Source organism: Hyperolius riggenbachi, chromosome 1 (assembly GCF_040937935.1).
Source record: "Hyperolius riggenbachi isolate aHypRig1 chromosome 1, aHypRig1.pri, whole genome shotgun sequence".
NCBI classification, from domain to species: Eukaryota; Metazoa; Chordata; class Amphibia; order Anura; family Hyperoliidae; genus Hyperolius; species Hyperolius riggenbachi.
This window is the reverse complement of record NC_090646.1, coordinates 250,844,273-250,861,451: the sequence shown is the minus strand read 5'-3', so window position 1 is coordinate 250,861,451 and position 17,179 is coordinate 250,844,273. Positions and strand designations below refer to the sequence as shown.

Here is a 17,179-nt window from a genome sequence, read left to right as displayed (position 1 = left end):
AAGTAGTAAGTAAGTACAACTAACTAACAATAATCTATCAGTAATCAGAAGGAAATAGAGTGTGTGTACACACAGACAGTGAGTGAGTGCACACACGCAGGAGCTAGCTAGTAGCCTATAAACAGTGACAGTCAGTGAGTGTCCTACTCCTAGTACAGTATAACTACAATACTATTAGTAAAGGACAGCAGAAATACTGGTATAGATGAGAGAAATAAACAGAGGACAGCTGCCCACAGAGGCAAGGCCCCCCTGAGGCCTAAACCTGTAAGCTTGCAGCAGCTGCCTGTCTCTAATGTAACACACAAGCTACTAACTAAAATACAATGTCTAAATAACTAACAACAATATAGGTGTGTATAGGAGGTGTATGTGAGCAAAAACGCTAGGTAAATGACCACAATAGAGCTCTTGCTAAGCCAAAGCACAAAGGAGCAACTCTCTCTCTGTACAAGTCTCAGGCAAGCACGGAGAAACGGAACATGACGGCCGCTATTTATAGGGTAGGGGCTGGCCAGGGTCCCCCTCTGTGATTGGCTGCCGTCAGAGGGCCTGGGAGCCCTCTGATTGGCTCTAAGGACATCAATCTGGGCTATGACGCTATTCGAGCTCGGTACCGAGCTCGAATAGCGCCGGGTTGCTCGAATAGCTCGAATAGTGAATGGGCTATTCGAGTGTACTCGGATAGCCCATTCGAATAGCTCCAGCTATTCGGAGCTCGAATACCGAGCTCGAATAGCTGAAAAAGAGCTCGAATATTCGAGCTACTCGAATATTCGAGCTCTGCTGAGCACCACTGGTGCTAACCCAGTTAGAGACTTTAGGCGTGATAACCATTGCACCACGCTGGTGAAAAGCCAGTTTAGGCGTGATAAGTTTAGGCGTGATAGTTTAGATAAGTTTAGATCGTGCGCAAAGTCCCACACGCAAAGCAGTGCCATTAAACTCTATGCGACATGCACCAGAATTTGCTAGCGCAAAACTTTTGATCAGCTGTGCACTGCGGTGTTAACCCAGTTGGTGCTATAGTTATCACGCTTAAACTTATCATGCCTAAACTTATCACACCTGAACTTATCACATCTAAACTTATCATGCCTAAACTGAGTTTAGGCGTGATAAAGGGCTTTTCACCAGCGTGCTAACTGTTAGCACCGCTTTGTGAATCAGGCCCTATGCATGCAAGCTAAATGACAAAGCTCACAACATGTCCACATTCAAAAACAATAAAGTTGTTCAAAAGACTTGTACACATATTCCAATCTGCATGATAGTTGGTCAGATTGAACCACCCGTTGGATCTGACAAACAACCTGTTTTATCAGTAGGTCATTTTCTTGTTTGTCAGCTGTACACACACCCAACTTATCTTCCAACAAGTTTGGAAGATAGTTGGACAGATTGTTGATAGGTGTGTATGAGCCTTTACCTGGGGCTTCCTTAACCTCCTTAGCGGTATGGACGACTTAATACGTCCATTACTGCCGGAGGTCGCCGCTCAGGCCCCGCTGGGCCGATTTGAGTATTTTCTTTTTAAACACGCAGCAAGCACTTTTCTTGCTGCGTGTCTCACCTGATCGCTGCCGCCCGCCGCCGATCCGCCGCCGCCTGCCGCGATGCAGGGCCCCCTCAGGCGAGACCCCGTGCGCTGCCTGGCCAACAGTGCCAGGCAGCGCTGAGGGGTGGATCGGGTCTCCCTGTGATGTCACGACGTCGCCGACGTCGATGACGTCACGACGTGTGTCGCCATGGCGATGGGGAAGCCCTAAAGGAAATCCCGTTTCAGAACGGGATTTCCTTATGGCTTACAGCGCCAGCGGCGATCGGAGGGGTGGGAGAGATGCGGAAGGGAGGGGGGCATCATGTAGCTAGCGCTAGGCTAGCTACATGATTGAAAAAAAAATATTAAAAAATAGCGCTGTGCTGCCCCCTGGCGATCTTTAATAGAACGCCAGGGAGGTTAAGCCCCCTTAAAGGACCACCATCGCAAAAATGTTTACATTTCAAATATATGTAAACACATCAAATAAGAAGTACATTTCTTCCAGAGTAAACTGAGCTATAAATTACTCTTCTCCTATCTTGCCGTCATTTACAGTAGGTTGTAGAAATCTGACAGAACTGACAGGTTTTGGACTAGCCTATCTCCTCATGGGGAGTTGTCTGGGTTTTCTTTCTTTATTATTTTATTATTAAAAGTGCTTAGTGAATGGCAGTTAATCCGTCCAACTGCCAAAAAGTGTGCAGCAACCAGGGAGGCTGGCCAGCATCCTTGTATAAATGTTTATCAAGGAGTGTCTTTATAAAGAGAAAAGGCCATGCTGAGAGTCCCCCCATGAAGAGATGGACTAGTCCCATAGTTGGTTCTGTCAGATTTCTACTACCTACTGTAAGTGACAGCAAGATGGGAGAAAAGTCATTTATGGCTCATTTAACTCTGGAACAAATGTACTACTTATTTGTATGTGTTTACAGGTATTTTAAATGTTACAGTTTTTCGCGCTAGTAGTCTTAAGGGCATATATATAATTAAGCTGCCGGAATATTTGGGCGCAGGGTAAAGCCAAAAAATGGCTCACCCTGCTCCTGCAAAAGTCCCAGCGGTGTTAATTACTATTCCCCCCTCCAGGCTGCCATGAATAGTAGGGAAATATGTAATTTGGCTTCCAGCTATTGTTGGCGATTAAATTAAAGTGTTTTATCATAATTTGTGCTCTGTCTTCTAATGGTGTTCAAATTACTCACTGACCGCCGCTATAGCTGTAATGCCTATTACAGGCTACGGTGGTGCCGGCTGCGCCCAAATCTCCAGCGCTGTTTGTACAGTGCTCCCTTTAAGGCCGCTCAGTCCCTAGCCATCTCCCTGGGTGGCTCCTGTCCCCTGCTGGACAGTCCAATAGCCCGTCCAAGTCTCACTTCATCACGCATGCACAACCTGGTCACACGCACCCCCGCCGTGAGCGGTTTGTCCCTGCACAGTAACTAATGCACAGGTACAGTATGCTCTCAGTGATGGGAGCAATGGTGGATGCGCACGTGGCCTAGACTGCGCATGCACAATGGGAGGACAACTCAGCATGGGTATCGGGCCATCCAGCAGGCGGATGGCAAGGGATGAAGTCGCCTCAAGGGGACTTAAGGAACCCCAGGTAAGTATGATACCTGAGATGGTTTTCATCTCAGATTACCAGGTACACTTTAAAGGCTTCAGCTGAATAGTGGTAAGGGTGTTGCCTTTGATGTGGGTTTTGAGTCTTTGACCAGGGTTTGAATCCTGACTTAAGCCAATACATAAAATTGTAAGGAATTTTTGGGCAAAGCTCCCTAATAATCCGGGTCAACTGTTTCTCTTATCCAATGCTGTAGACCAGGGTTTTTTTTCCACTCAAGTAAGGCTCCTGCATTGTTTTACTGAATGATTACTATACAAACTACATTGTTGCACTGTCCATCATCATAATCATTTATCTGCGCCATAGGGTTTAGTCTACTATATTTGCAATGCAACTTTGTGTTAACATTGTTAATAAATAAAGTATTACACTTACCATAGTATGCATACAATTTTAATTACACAGTCCATCTAGTTGTAAAGGGTTTCCCCCATTTCTTTTGTGTCTCACAGTCTCACTTATAAGTTAGTGTTACTGATTTAACTACTTTAAGACCGCCTCACGGCCAATGGGCATGACCGCGACAGCAGCTCCAGGACCGCCTAATGCCAACTGGCATCAAGTCCTGGGGCTGCAGTTTCCCAGGGAACGGCCGCGCGCATGCGCAATCGTTCCCTGCTACATCATGGAACAGAGTTCCGTGATTAGCCTGCTAGCCGCCGATCGCGGCTAGCAGGCTACTTGTAAACGAAAGGGGAAAGAAATCCCCTTTGTTTACATGCGTACAGCGTTGTGGTCTCCAGCAGCACTGTACGAGATCGGCGATGCCGGCCTCTGATTGGCCGTGGATCGTCATCCTCTCATAGGCTGATGCCTATAAGAGGTAGAGGACAGGACGGATCGCCGTCCTGTTCAATTCTTCAGGCGAAGGAGAGGGAGAGGGACTGCAGCAATGAGAGCCTCTATGAGGCTAAGGAAATTTAAAAAAAAGTGACAGCAGCGATCGGACCCCTCCGGCAGCATGTCCCCTTAGGGACAAAAATAGGAGGTGAGTCCTCTCGCCATACTTCTTAGCTGGGCTGTGCAGGAGGCTGAAAAGCCTGCACAGCCCACTACAGCAAAAAAAACCCTGGTCTTTAGGGGGTTTAAAGGGATACTGTAGGGGGGTCGGGGGAAAATGAGCTGAACTTACCCGGGGCTTCTAATGGTCCCCCGCAGACATCCTGTGTTGGCGCAGCCACTCACCGATGCTCCGGCCCCGCCTCCAGTTCACTTCTGAAATTTCTGACTTTAAAGTCAGAAAACCACTGCGGGTCATCAAGTGGTTTAAGGACAGAACAAACTAAAGTTCTAAACCTATAGTGTGTGTACATTTGTAGTCACACAGTCCATTCAATAATCTTGTCACATGTTTGTCAGAAACATCTGCTCTGCATGCTTGTTCAGGGTCTGTGGCTAAAAGTATTAGAGGACAACAAGGCAATGTGCATTGTTTAAAAAGAAATTTGTCAGCCTCCTTATGTTTCTCACATTAGGTTCCCTTTATAGAGCTCTTCACACAAACTCCTTATAGTTCAGTCTGGGTGTCAGCAGTCAGTCTAAATGACTCACTGACCTTTTTTTTTCCTTGGGGGCACTGGGGGCAAAAGCTCAAAATTATGCTTCCCATCTCTGATTCCCATATTGTGTAGCTATATAGAGTCAAACATCTACTGTAGCATGGAATAGTGTCATTTCAAGTCAGTGGATTTTGTAACCTTTATACATTACTTCCTACTTGGTACAAGAGTCTTTATTTGCATGTGTAGAAAACTTATGTATTTGCTAAAAAGCAAGATTTTTTCCCCCAACATACTTGCATACCTCTTATATGTGTTTCCTATGTGGCTTAGTCATGTGTTTAAACTTAGATTACACAGTTTGGTTTCCCAGCATGTAATTTCATTTTCTTCCCTGTAAGTGTGTTTAGGAACATTACAACACAGTCAGATGCATCAGAAATAGTGAGCGAACAGCAGTTATGTGCATATCGGCCCCAAATGCCGCCACAATTCCATTTTTAAGTGATATGACAGAGCGATCAATTTCCTGTATTGGAGTAAAAATCAAGCAGTATCAATTAATTTGCAGCATAGAACCTTCCAATTTCAATCAAAATTGTATGTGGAATTGATTGGAACTGCTTCACTGTTTGTGTTCTCACTGTAGAAGAAAAGCATCCAATTTCTGATCTGTATTAAAGCGGATTCAAGATGAAAAACTAACTATAACAAGTAACTTGTCTATATATCTTATCTAAAGTTTAGATCGTTTACACAGCAAATCTAGCTGCAAACAGCTTAAACAGAATATGATACTTTCTTCTTGTGATACAATGACAGCAGCCATGTTGTTTGTAAACATTACACAGAGGCAGGCTTATCTGCATCTTGAGCAAAAAACCTAATCCCCCCTCCTCCTCCCTCCTCCCCTCTGCCTCTGAAATCTCTGGCTAGTAATACCTCCCCCTCCTCCTGCCCATACTGAGCTCCCATGAGCCCTTGCTACTGTCTGAAAGTGCCTTGGCTCTCTGTAAACCTGTGGGCGTGGCTTGTTTAGTTTAAAAAGTATTTGGCTTGAGGAATGCCCTATAAACAATAGGAAAGGAACCCAATTATGCAATGTGTAAAAGTTCATCTCGGATCCACTTTAAACCTCACATTTAGTACAATAAGCTACTTTAACTTGACTGTCTTTTTAATAGTGTTAATCCTAATGGATATTCTACTTTTCATGACATTTTCAGAATTATGATTTCACATGTAATCTTGTTTTTGCATAATTTGTGCAAGGTACACAAAATCAATTTCATATAATTTACTCATCATCTTAGCACCACCACCTCTACCTTCCACCCCCCATGTAATGCATCCTCCATGGGCCCCAAGTGTGACAGCTGCTCACCTATCCACCTTGTGTTTCCTACCATCTTCTCTCCATCACCGGTGGTGCTAGTGGACCCCATCTCATGTGCATGACGTCAGCGCATGAGATGGAGTCACAAGGTCCTGGTGATGGAGAGAAAATGGTAGGAGAGGCACGGTGGATAGGTGATATGCTTCCAAACTCACCACTGGCTCCAGAGGGAACACATTACATGGGGGAAGACCAGCCATGGGGCCCATTGGACCCTTTAATTGTTGGAATATCGAACGTTGTCACCACTGTACACCTGACAAAGCCATTTCGAGTAAGATCTTTTCAGCATGCTGGATCGATTGTTTCAACCACTACGGACAGGAATTGATCATAATTATCCATTGGGCGGCCATGTTGCAGCATTTATCTCTGCCATATTAAATCATTATTTTGCAGGATATTGATGCCACAAATCGAGTAATGTATGGGCACCCATAGATCTGATCAGTGATCAATACATGCTTGCATATATTACTCAAAAAAGTCAGTGCCAAGTATATTTTACTATTTTTACCATGTAAAGCAATGTGATTTAAATGTTCATGAACGCGGTAAATCAGAAAGTTATTAAGAGCATAGTTCTAAATTCATAACATAAATCTTAGTCTCAGTTGTCTTACTTCCTTCCTCTATTTACTTTGGCAATACAAACCATATCACTTTATCCTGATAGCTATTTCAGCTGGATTTTCATTCAGTTTAGCAATTTATTTCTTGTTATTGCTTCTTAGTAACATTTATTTGGACATCAGTGTGAATCATCTATTTATAGTCGCTTTTTCACCACATAGTGTTTTTAAATGTAAAGTTGTTGTAAAGTTACATAGTTTAATCTAGTACATCTTCATTTCCTAAATCTGGGTTTACAGCTGCAGATGCAGCACAAAGAGATACAGCCACAGTTATGTGATGATAAGAGCACTTAAGATACTAAACTGTGATCATTTGCAAAGCGAGATAAATAATTCACTGGATCTTATATTGCTGTACATAGTGTTTATTATAATCGAGAGCTCAAAAGAAAAACAGCAGGCAACAAAGAATTAATGGTGAAAATATTTTTCATGTCTGTTACTTCAGTGCAGACCTGGGAACTCGCTATAAACTATACAAACCTCGCCCACAGCTTTTCACAGTGTCTTGGCACCGTAGCAAGGGCTTATGGGAGCTCAGTCTGGGCAGGAGGAGGTTACTAGCCACTGATTTTAGAGGCATAAGGGAGGAAGAGAGGGGACTGAATTTACACACAGGCAAGCTGATAGCATCTCCAGCCCTAAGCCTGTGACAATGTGACATACAGAACATGGCTGCCCTCATTGTATCACAGGAATAAAAAATCATAAACTTTTGAAGCTGTTTGCAGCTAGATATGCTGTTTAAACTGTCTAAACTTTAGATAAGATATTTAGATAAGTTACTTGTTATAGCTAGTTTTTCATCTCAAATTCACTTTAAAGGAAACTCAAGGTGAGAATGATATGGAGGTTGACATACTGTATTTATTTCCTTTTAAACAATGCAAATTGCCTGGCAGTTCTACTGATCCACTGGCTTAGACCCTGAACAAGCATGCAGATCATGTGCTCTGACTCATGTCCGACTGGATTAGCCGCATGCTTGTGTACATGCTTGGTACTGTTTAAATGGAAGTAAATATGGCAGCTTCCATAGGCCTCTCACCTCAGGTTCTCTTTAAGAAAACATTTGCTTTTAGGGCTTGAACACACTAACTTGTGTCCGCTTCTGTCCTGCAGCATGGAACAAATGTGTTTAGATTTGCTTTTCTGTTTTGTTGACTAGTCAGATAGATTCTCTTCCACTCTTCTTAAAGTGAACTTAAAGGACAATTGTAAACAATAAAAAAGCTAGATACTCACCTAAGAGGAGGCAAGGCTCTGGATCCCTGCTTCCCCTTGTTCCACCACTTGGCCTCCTTGTTTCAGCCATGAAAGTACTCGGGACTCTGAGTACTCCCGAAGACTAGCAGCTGCGTACTGCGCATGCGCTTGCGCAAACTCACCAAGAAATTTCTCCTCTTAGTTTTGGACAAAGTTGCAAAAAGTTGAAACATCTTTCAGGTTTTTATTACTTTCTACATCCACACTGGGGAAGTTTTCCCTTGTTTTCTGTACTCTGTGATCAGACAGACATTTCCTGCCATTTCATCCTTACCTTACCTGCAGTAGCCGGTGAGAAGGTGAACATACATAAATCATGTTTATGCTTTGCCCTGTACCAGTCCAAGATCACAGATCTCCTTTCTGCTGTATTTATTACACTACATGTTGCCAGTAAACAAGCTATATCAAACCTGGCTGGACACTATGAGAGGAGGCCAGTACTTAGGTCATTACCAAATTACAGGGCACCCTTGTAATGAAAGTGCCCTGAATAAATTGCCTTAATAATGCCATTGACAGAAAGTAAGGAGATTCATCATCATTAAAGTGTACAGACAGAAATAACAACAAGGTTGTAGATCTCACTCATTCTTAATCCATTAAAACCTCAATAAATAGTTTTGGCTGAAGTTTCAGTTAAAAAAATGTACTTTAACAAGAAATGTTTTGTCCAGTGACTATTGAGCCTGCAGAACTTTTTTCCTATGGTCACAGTGAGCAGGACTCCTAATTGCTGGTATTGTGAATGAAAGATTCTTAAGGTCAGGTTATGTGGAAAGTACCCAGCAGCGATCATAATAATGGATCATATGACTTATATAACTTGTGAAAGAAATAGGCAAGTAGCAAGACAATATCTTAGTGCAGGGCCTAATTCAGATTTTATTTTTAATGAGGTAGTGCTGTGTTACCACAATTGTGATAGTACAACTGCTGTGCAATTACCATACTTTTAATGTTTCTGAAACCTTTGAGACTTTTATGTGTGCCCGTGGAATCCATTGTAAGCAGCTAGCGTTCCCATCTCTCGGATTTTCTACCCAAATGAATAAACAGCTAGTCACAGTTGTGCTGAACCAAGCTTGGAAATGTGTTTGCATCATGTTTCTTTCCTTCGCTCTTGTTGACATTTGTCTGTCAGCGCTATATATCACCTGTGTGCAAGTCTTATCAGCACATCATCATATGCCACTTACAGGAGTGCAGACTAAGCGATGGTTCACAATCGAAGAACAAAGCACAAATTGCAATTGCATGACATTTTGGGATTTTGCCGGGATTTGCTATTCCCATTGATGAGAGTGAACCACAACCCAATGCTGCAGGGAGCACATTTAGGATTAATACATAGGGACACATTTGTCACAGCCCTTTGCTGATCACCGGCAAAGCTCCCAACAAGCACCCAAGTGTGAACTAGCCCTTAGCCATGAGTCATAATCGCAGTGGCTTGCCAGAGTGCTGAAACAGGACAAACAAGTTCGTAATGCAAGTACATAGTGTTTTTCATCACAGCCTTCATTTACAACCGCACGTAAAGTGTACCTGAACGGACATACGGCATTATGAGAAAAACAAGGGTACATATAGCACTAGTTCTACTACTGATAACTTGTCTGAGGTCACTTTCTATTTATTGCATAGCATTTTTGCCTAGAAAGTGTTAAAAAAAACACTGCTGTAATCTGTTGCTAATAAGAAAGTTGAACAGCAAGTTGCACTTGACTTTCCTGAAAAATAAATAGAAAGCAGAACACTTTTACCTTGCATCCATCTCTTGGATTTCCGTGTGAGTTGGACACAGAGTGTTTGGGCATGCTCATTGAGGAACTGTATGATAAATTTGGGCATGAAGTTAGTGTCTGTTGTGATTATAGCAGAAGCATAACCACTGCTCATTTTGGTGCAGCTAGGGAGTAGCTAAAAGGCAAAGCAATCCTGTTTACTTGGGTGATTTATACCACCATTGCGCATTGTCTGTAGAGAATATTTTAGCCAATTTTCCATATGCATTAACCGATTCCAGGAAGAATAAAGCAGTCTACAGTACTTAGACAATAACTATGGCTACTTACTTTATACTGGGAGTAAAGACCTTACAATCTATTCTATGTAGTTGGCAAGATGTTAAAGAAGAATGCATTACAATTTTGAATTGTATTTTTAGTTTATATATTAATTTAGGAAATGGTACATTTATTTAACCCTTGCTATGCATTCTGATTTTTAGGCCTTTTTATCATAAATTTTCACTATGTTAAAATTAGGGTGACAGTGGAAGCTTTTGCTTAGGCTTCTTAAAGTGTACCCGAGGCGATATGTGACATGATAAGATACAAATGTGTGTGTAGAGATGCAAACATAATAATAATCAGGTTGTTTTAAATTATTTTGTTTTACTGCCAGAAAACTTTATGTTCCAGGCATGGAAGTGACAGTTTCTGTCTTGTTGATACCTTGTCGGGAGTATAGTAAGCATCACTGATAAGCAGATTACAGCCACAAAAGTTTTCCTGGCAGAATACAACTTCTGAGGGCAGGAAGAGATAAAGTACACGAACTGTTGACCTTTTTCTAACTTTGGGACACTTAATAGGCTGCCACTGACTAGAGACAGAAAAACATTCAACCTACTTTGTAAATGTTTAATTATAAAAGAAAACCATGGGATACTTAAAAAAGTCATTTTAAGGAGTAGTAGAATAAATAGAAGAAGAAAGATTGGAAATCAAACAAAAATAAGTTACAAATTGTATATACTTTATTAAATTATAATATCAAAAAGTTACAAGACAGTTTTAAAATGGTAGGTCACAGTCATCAAGTGGTTTTCGGGGGGGCAAAGGGGGATAACCCAGCTTATTAAGAAAATGCAAGTGCCCATTAGGTCAGCATACATTACATAAATGGAGCATACATTAAATAACAGCTCCTACACAGTATTGCAAATATACAATATATATTGCCAGTGAGCCCCTCACGACAACCCAATCACAGTTATCAGAGGAGAGAAGTTCCACATATATCATGGATGGTCAGACCCACAATGAGCCGCAGTGAGTCAATCCAGCAAGGCTTACTTATAGGTGCACAATTCAACAAGAAATGCAATTAGATTGTATTGTGTATGTGGTTCATTCGACCCAATCGCAGTTTATAGAACCAATCATATTACTGATGCAGGAAAAACCCGAATTGAATGCAAACATCCATAGAAATATTGTGAACCAAGACAAAAAGTCAATCCCATTCAAGAGAACAAATCACATCCCACAAGTCACATCCTGACATGTGACATGATAAGGTATACACAGTTCATACAGTACAGCTCTAATTCTACTACTAATAACTTGTCTGTGATCCCTTTTTATTGTTTTGTATTGCATTTTTGAATAGCAAGTGTTAAAATACCACTCAAACGTGGCTCTCCTGAAAAATAAATAGAAAGCAGAACACTTTATCCTTGCTATGCAAGCAATGCTGATAGCAAGGGTGCTCTCTCAGGATCCCAAGCTTATTATTTGTTTTTGTTAGGAGCTGATTGATTCAAATTTTACATCACACTGACATGGATGCTGTCCCTTTACAATGAAAATAATGATAATAGACATCAGTATAGTTCTATATACGTTTGGCCACTGTACATACAATCTTTTGAGACTATTTCTAGTTCAGGTTTGCATTAAGTTTAAGTGCCATAACATTTTGATGGCCCTTTTAGCATTTCACAGCATGAAGTTTGCTTTTCATGCTGAAATAATTTTGGTTGGGGTGGGTAGCAAAAGGTTTATTTAATCAGATGATGGAGCAAAATGTAGTTAATTTGTGCCAAACAATTTATTACAAATCTTATAATATTAATAAACTCAAACATTTTGTGGTAAATTACATATACTGTGAACTTTATCAATGCCAAAATGAGTAGCTTTTCCAGAAACTAAACTGCAAAACCTGAGATAACCGTATTTTGGCATCCTTGGTACAGAATGTATTACTGGAACCAGTGGGATACAACATTATATGTGTTTTACTGTTGTTAAAACTTTAATAAAAACTTATTGAAGCAGGAAATCACAGACACTTGTGTTCTGGTTTAATCTGAGGGTTACAGTAACAATGTTATATTTTCAGCGTATTTAAAAGTTCAGGACTAAAATGCTAAGTAACAGTATGATTTATTTTCTTGTTGCCGAGAGAAAATTACATGTATTAGGTCATTTATCAATGCTCCTGTTTAGTATTAAAGTGATGTTTCTAAAAAACAAGTTTTAACATTCTTTTTTAATGCAAACAGAGCCTTAATTTGGAATATCAGCATGCAGCATCTATCTTTGCAGGTGTGCTGCGCCTTCAAAACACGCACTTAGCATTTCTTGTACTTCTGAAATGGTGAAGTGTAAAGTGTAAGCCCTCAGATGTACTTATTTTTAACCCTAATTAACATTGGACTGTATCAAAATATGAAGCCAAGCAAGTGCTTGAAAAATTATCTGCAGGTGCGTAGTTTGTTTACAGTGAATGCATCTGAAATGTATTCACTATATTAACATGTTCCTGGGACCAACAAAAAAACATGCAAAAATGGTCATAAGCAGGAGGAATGGTGGTTATTATGAGGTTATCACAAAAAGACACCCAGCTAAGAAATAAATATTACTTTTTTCCATATTTCTCTTGTTTAAAGAGAACCTGAAGTGTTTTTTTAAATCTTAATGTTACACAGAGACATGTTCTGTGCACAATTACATGCCTCTGTGTCCTCTTATTACTGCTGTACCCCACGACAAATAGCACCAGGCTAGCGACAATCTGCTTGCCGCTGGCCTTCTATTTACCTGCAGCCTGTCACTCAGCTTCTCCTCCTCGCCTCCTCTATGGCAGGGCTCCCCCGGCTCTGTCCCCTCGCTGCCCGCCTTAGAGATTCTTCCAATCGGAAGCTAAGCTACAACCTAGGAAGTATTTCCTAGGTTGCGGCTTAGCTTCCAATTGGAGGAAGCTCACGGAGGCAGGCAGATTGTCCTTAGCCTGGTGCTATTTGTCGTGAGGGACAGCAGAGCCGGGGGGGGGGGGGGGGGAACTAATGGCAGCAATAGGAGGACACAAAGGCATGTAATTGTGCACGGAACATACCCCTATTAAAGAGACTCCGTAACAAAAATTGCATCCTGTTTTTATCATCCTACAAGTTCCAAAAGCTATTCTAATGTGTTCTGGCTAACTGCAGCACTTTATACTATCACTGTCTCTGTAATAAATCAATATATCTTTCCCCTGTCAGACTTGTCGGCCTGTGTCTGAAAGGCTGCCAAGTTCTTCAGTGTTGTGGTTCTGCTATGAACTCCCCCTTCCAGGCACCGTTCTGCACACTTCTTGTGTATTATTTAGATTAGAGCAGCTTCTCTCTTCTCTCTTATCTTTTACAAGCTGGATAAATCGTCCTCTGAGCTGGCTGGGCTTTCACATACTGAAGAATTACAAACAAGGGCAAAGCTGTTTGCAGGAAGAAAAGAGCAGCCTGAAACTTCAGTGCATGGGGGAAAGAAACACACAAATGATCTCTTGAGATTCAAAAGGAAGGGTGTATACAGCCTGCTTATGTATGGATGTATTTTCTATGTGTGGGCATACTTTACATCAACCTACTTCCTGTTTTGGTGGCCATTTTGTTTGTTTACAAACAAACTTTTTAAAACTGTTTTTAACCACTTTTAATGCGGCGGGGAGCGGCGAAATTGTGACAGAGGGTTATAGGAGATGTCCCCTAACGCACTGGTATGTTTACTTTTGAGCGATTTTAACAATACAGATTCTCTTTAAGATAAAAAAAAACGCCTTGGGTTCTCTTTAAATTTAAGCACATAATTACCGTATATACTCGCAAGCAAGCCGAATTTTTGACCCCCAAAAAGTGGGTCAAAAGTTGGGGGGTCGGCTTGCTTGCGAGTCATGTGGTAGAAATACCCCCCCACTCCTCCCGCTCCCGCCAGGGCCGCCGCTGCTATTACCTTAGCTCGGCGCTGCTTCCTCTATTCCCCTGTCCTGCTCGTGGTAACTAATTCACAGCAGCGCGCCCCACGGCGGCTGCTGTGATGAGGGAGGGAAGCCGTAGAGAGAGAGCGGTTCCCATAGTAACAGTGATACACATCGCTGCTACAGGAAGCCACTCTCTCTACGGCTTCCTCCCTCATCACAGCAGCCGCCGTGGGGCGCGCTGCTGTGAATTAGTTACTACGAGCAGGACAGGGGAATAGAGGAAGTGGCGCCGAGCTAAGGTAATAGCAGCGGCGGCTGTGGGGGGAGCGGGGGGTACACTACCTACCTAAACTGGGCACTATACTAGCTATACTGGGCACTATACTAGCTATACTGGGGCACTACCTACCCATACTGGGCACTATACTAGCTATACTGGGCACTATACTAGCTATACTGGGGCACTACCTACCCATACTGGGCACTATACTAGCTATACTGGGCACTATACTAGCTATATTGGGGCACTACCTACCCATACTGGGAACTATACTAGCTATCCTGGGCACTATACTAGCTATACTGGGGCACTACCTACCCATACTAGGGCACTATACTAGCTATACTGGGCACGATACTAGCTATACTGGGCACTATACTAGCTATACTGGGTGCTATACTGGGCACTATACTAGCTATACTGGGGCACTACCTACCCATACTGGGCACTTTACTAGCTATACTGGGCACGATACTAGCTATACTGGGCACTATACTAGCTATACTGGGCACTTTACTAGCTATACTGGGGCACTACCTACCCATACTGGGCACTATACTAGCTATACTGGGCACTTTACTAGCTATACTGGGGCACTACCTACCCATACTGGGTACTATACTAGCTATACTGGGCACTTTACTAGCTATACTGAGGCACCACCTGCCCATACTGGGCACTATACTAGCTATACCGGGACACACTGGGGGATCACACGGACAGCATTTCCTACCCCCGGCTTATATGAGGTTCAATCATTTTTCCTGGTTTTTCAGGTAAAAGTTGGGGTCGGCTTATATGCAGGTCGGCTTGCTCGCGAATATATACGGTATACTATTATCTGGCTACGTAGGGTCTCTATTCAGTCAAACCTCACTGGATAGTGTACTGTTTAAAGACTTAATCTTTGAAACAGGACACAAGGGTTTGAATCCTGGCTAATGCCAGTACATAACCAGTAAGGAGCCTTTGGGTAAATGTTCCTAACTCTCCAGGGTGACATACTGACCCAGTGCCTAACCAGTATAAAGACTTTAGGCAGGACTCCCTAATGCTTCAGGGTGCCCTACTGAGCCAGTACCTAACCAGTGAGCAGTCCTTAGCCAAGACTCTTTAAAACTCCAGGGCGCCTACTAAGTCAGTACCTAATCAGTAAGGAAACCTTAGGCAAGATTTTTTAACACTCAAAGGTGACCTGCTGAGTGAGTACCTAACTAGCAGCAAGAAGTCCTTAGGTAAGACCCCCCCCCCCATGCCCCAGGGTGGTGTACTGAGCCTTTACCTTAACAGAAAGGAGTATTTAGGCAAGGCTCTCTAATGCTTCAGAGTGGCCTACTGAATCAGTACTGAAGCGATGAGGAGTCCTTAGGTAGCTGTAGGTGGACTGTCCTCTACTGCTTGGACTGGTAGGCAAAGTCCTGCACACTCTGGGATCTTGGCAGTGTAAGTCATGCCCCCAATAGTAAATGTCAGCTGAAAATAAATGGTACGGTGTGATTAAACTAGAGGCTGGTGCCCTGCTTGTTATTTGGGAGAAGAGGAAGGAAGAACCCATCAGTGATTATGTGATTATAAGCTCCACTTTCTCAAAAGGATATTTCATAATTTTCTTTTTATCTGCTGCTATTCCTGTTGTTGATAGGAGAGCAATAAAAACGGCATTAACTTTAAAGAGACCGTATTAACCTTGTAGCTTGACAAATATATCCTCTATTATTATTTTATTTCAGAGTAAAGTGCTCTGAGCTTTCATGGGGGTTTCTTTAAACAGAAAATTTCACAACTGCCTAAAGCCCTTCTGTGTAGTTACCAAGACCCCCCTCTTTGGCAGAACTGCAGTTTTAGTATTCTGCTGTATTGTTACCTGCAAGTAAAACCTAAGATGATGTTACTGTCACTTTTGTTCAGTATATTATTCATATCTGTTCTGTATTTAGGTAGGGAAAAAAAGGGGTAGGACAATGTATGAAGGTTACCATCAATTAACTAAAATAGGTGACCTAATCTTTCTAGTTTCTGTTTCAGGAGATTTTTTTTTAAATGACCCAATAGCTTTCAGTATTTTGGCTGAACCTTATTGAGAACAGGACAGATTTGTGGTTTTCAGACTTTTGAAGGTTAAACATTCTTGTGAGTAACATTTCAGAGCTTAATTTTGGTCATTTGATTTAGCGTACCATGGCATGGTCATTGAACATGTCAGTTACAATAGCATAAGTTTCACTACTACTGGGACAAAGGATCATCATCTAACAATGAATAAGCTCTTAATTTTATATTTCTCCCATTGAATGACCCCAGTTTTATGAAGAAAATGCATTTATAATACATAATTGGGACAAAAGCTGACAGAAATGTAGTGAGCTTAAAGATAAAAAAATGAATAAAGGGTTTTACCTGTAAAGAATGTTTCATCAGAGTGTTACAATGCTATAAATCGCAGTAATTTATAAAATATAATTGGGTGAAAGAAAGGCACACTCAATACAACAATCGGTCAGGCTGAAAAGTCACTGGTGAAGACTAAAAGGTCTTAACCCCTTTGATGGCTGGTGTGCCTGTATGGGTGAACCAGCTGATGGGCTTTGTCAGGGCCAGGCCGAGGTACAGGCGAGAGAGGCTCCAGCCTCAGGGCGCCGTGTAGGAGGGGGCGCAAAATTCACTCAGCTGTCATACCCCTATTGTGTTTGCAGCAGAGAAAAATAAGAAAATAGGATACATGGCAGTGACTGCAAGCCAGGTAACTATAGATTAAAGTGTTGGGAGGGTTGGGGGCCCTGTGGTGCCTCTTAGTCTAATAGCAATCAGTGTGTGATGGCTGGGGTGGTAGGGATGGAGGGGCACACTTCTCACTGGTATCTCAGCCTTGGGTGCTGGCGGACCTTGTCCCAGCTCTGGGCTTTTTCCCACTGTGCCGGGGGACTCAGTGTCTCAGGAAGCCGCTGCAGAACTGT

General features: G+C 42.2%; 1 protein-coding gene across 7 annotated transcripts in view; it reads left to right on the top strand.

Annotated features, from left to right (window-relative positions):
- CCSER1 (coiled-coil serine rich protein 1) overlaps positions 1-17,179 on the top strand; it is a 1,139,724-nt gene that overhangs the window by 805,707 nt on the left and 316,838 nt on the right. The gene's annotated exons all lie outside the window — the stretch shown is intronic.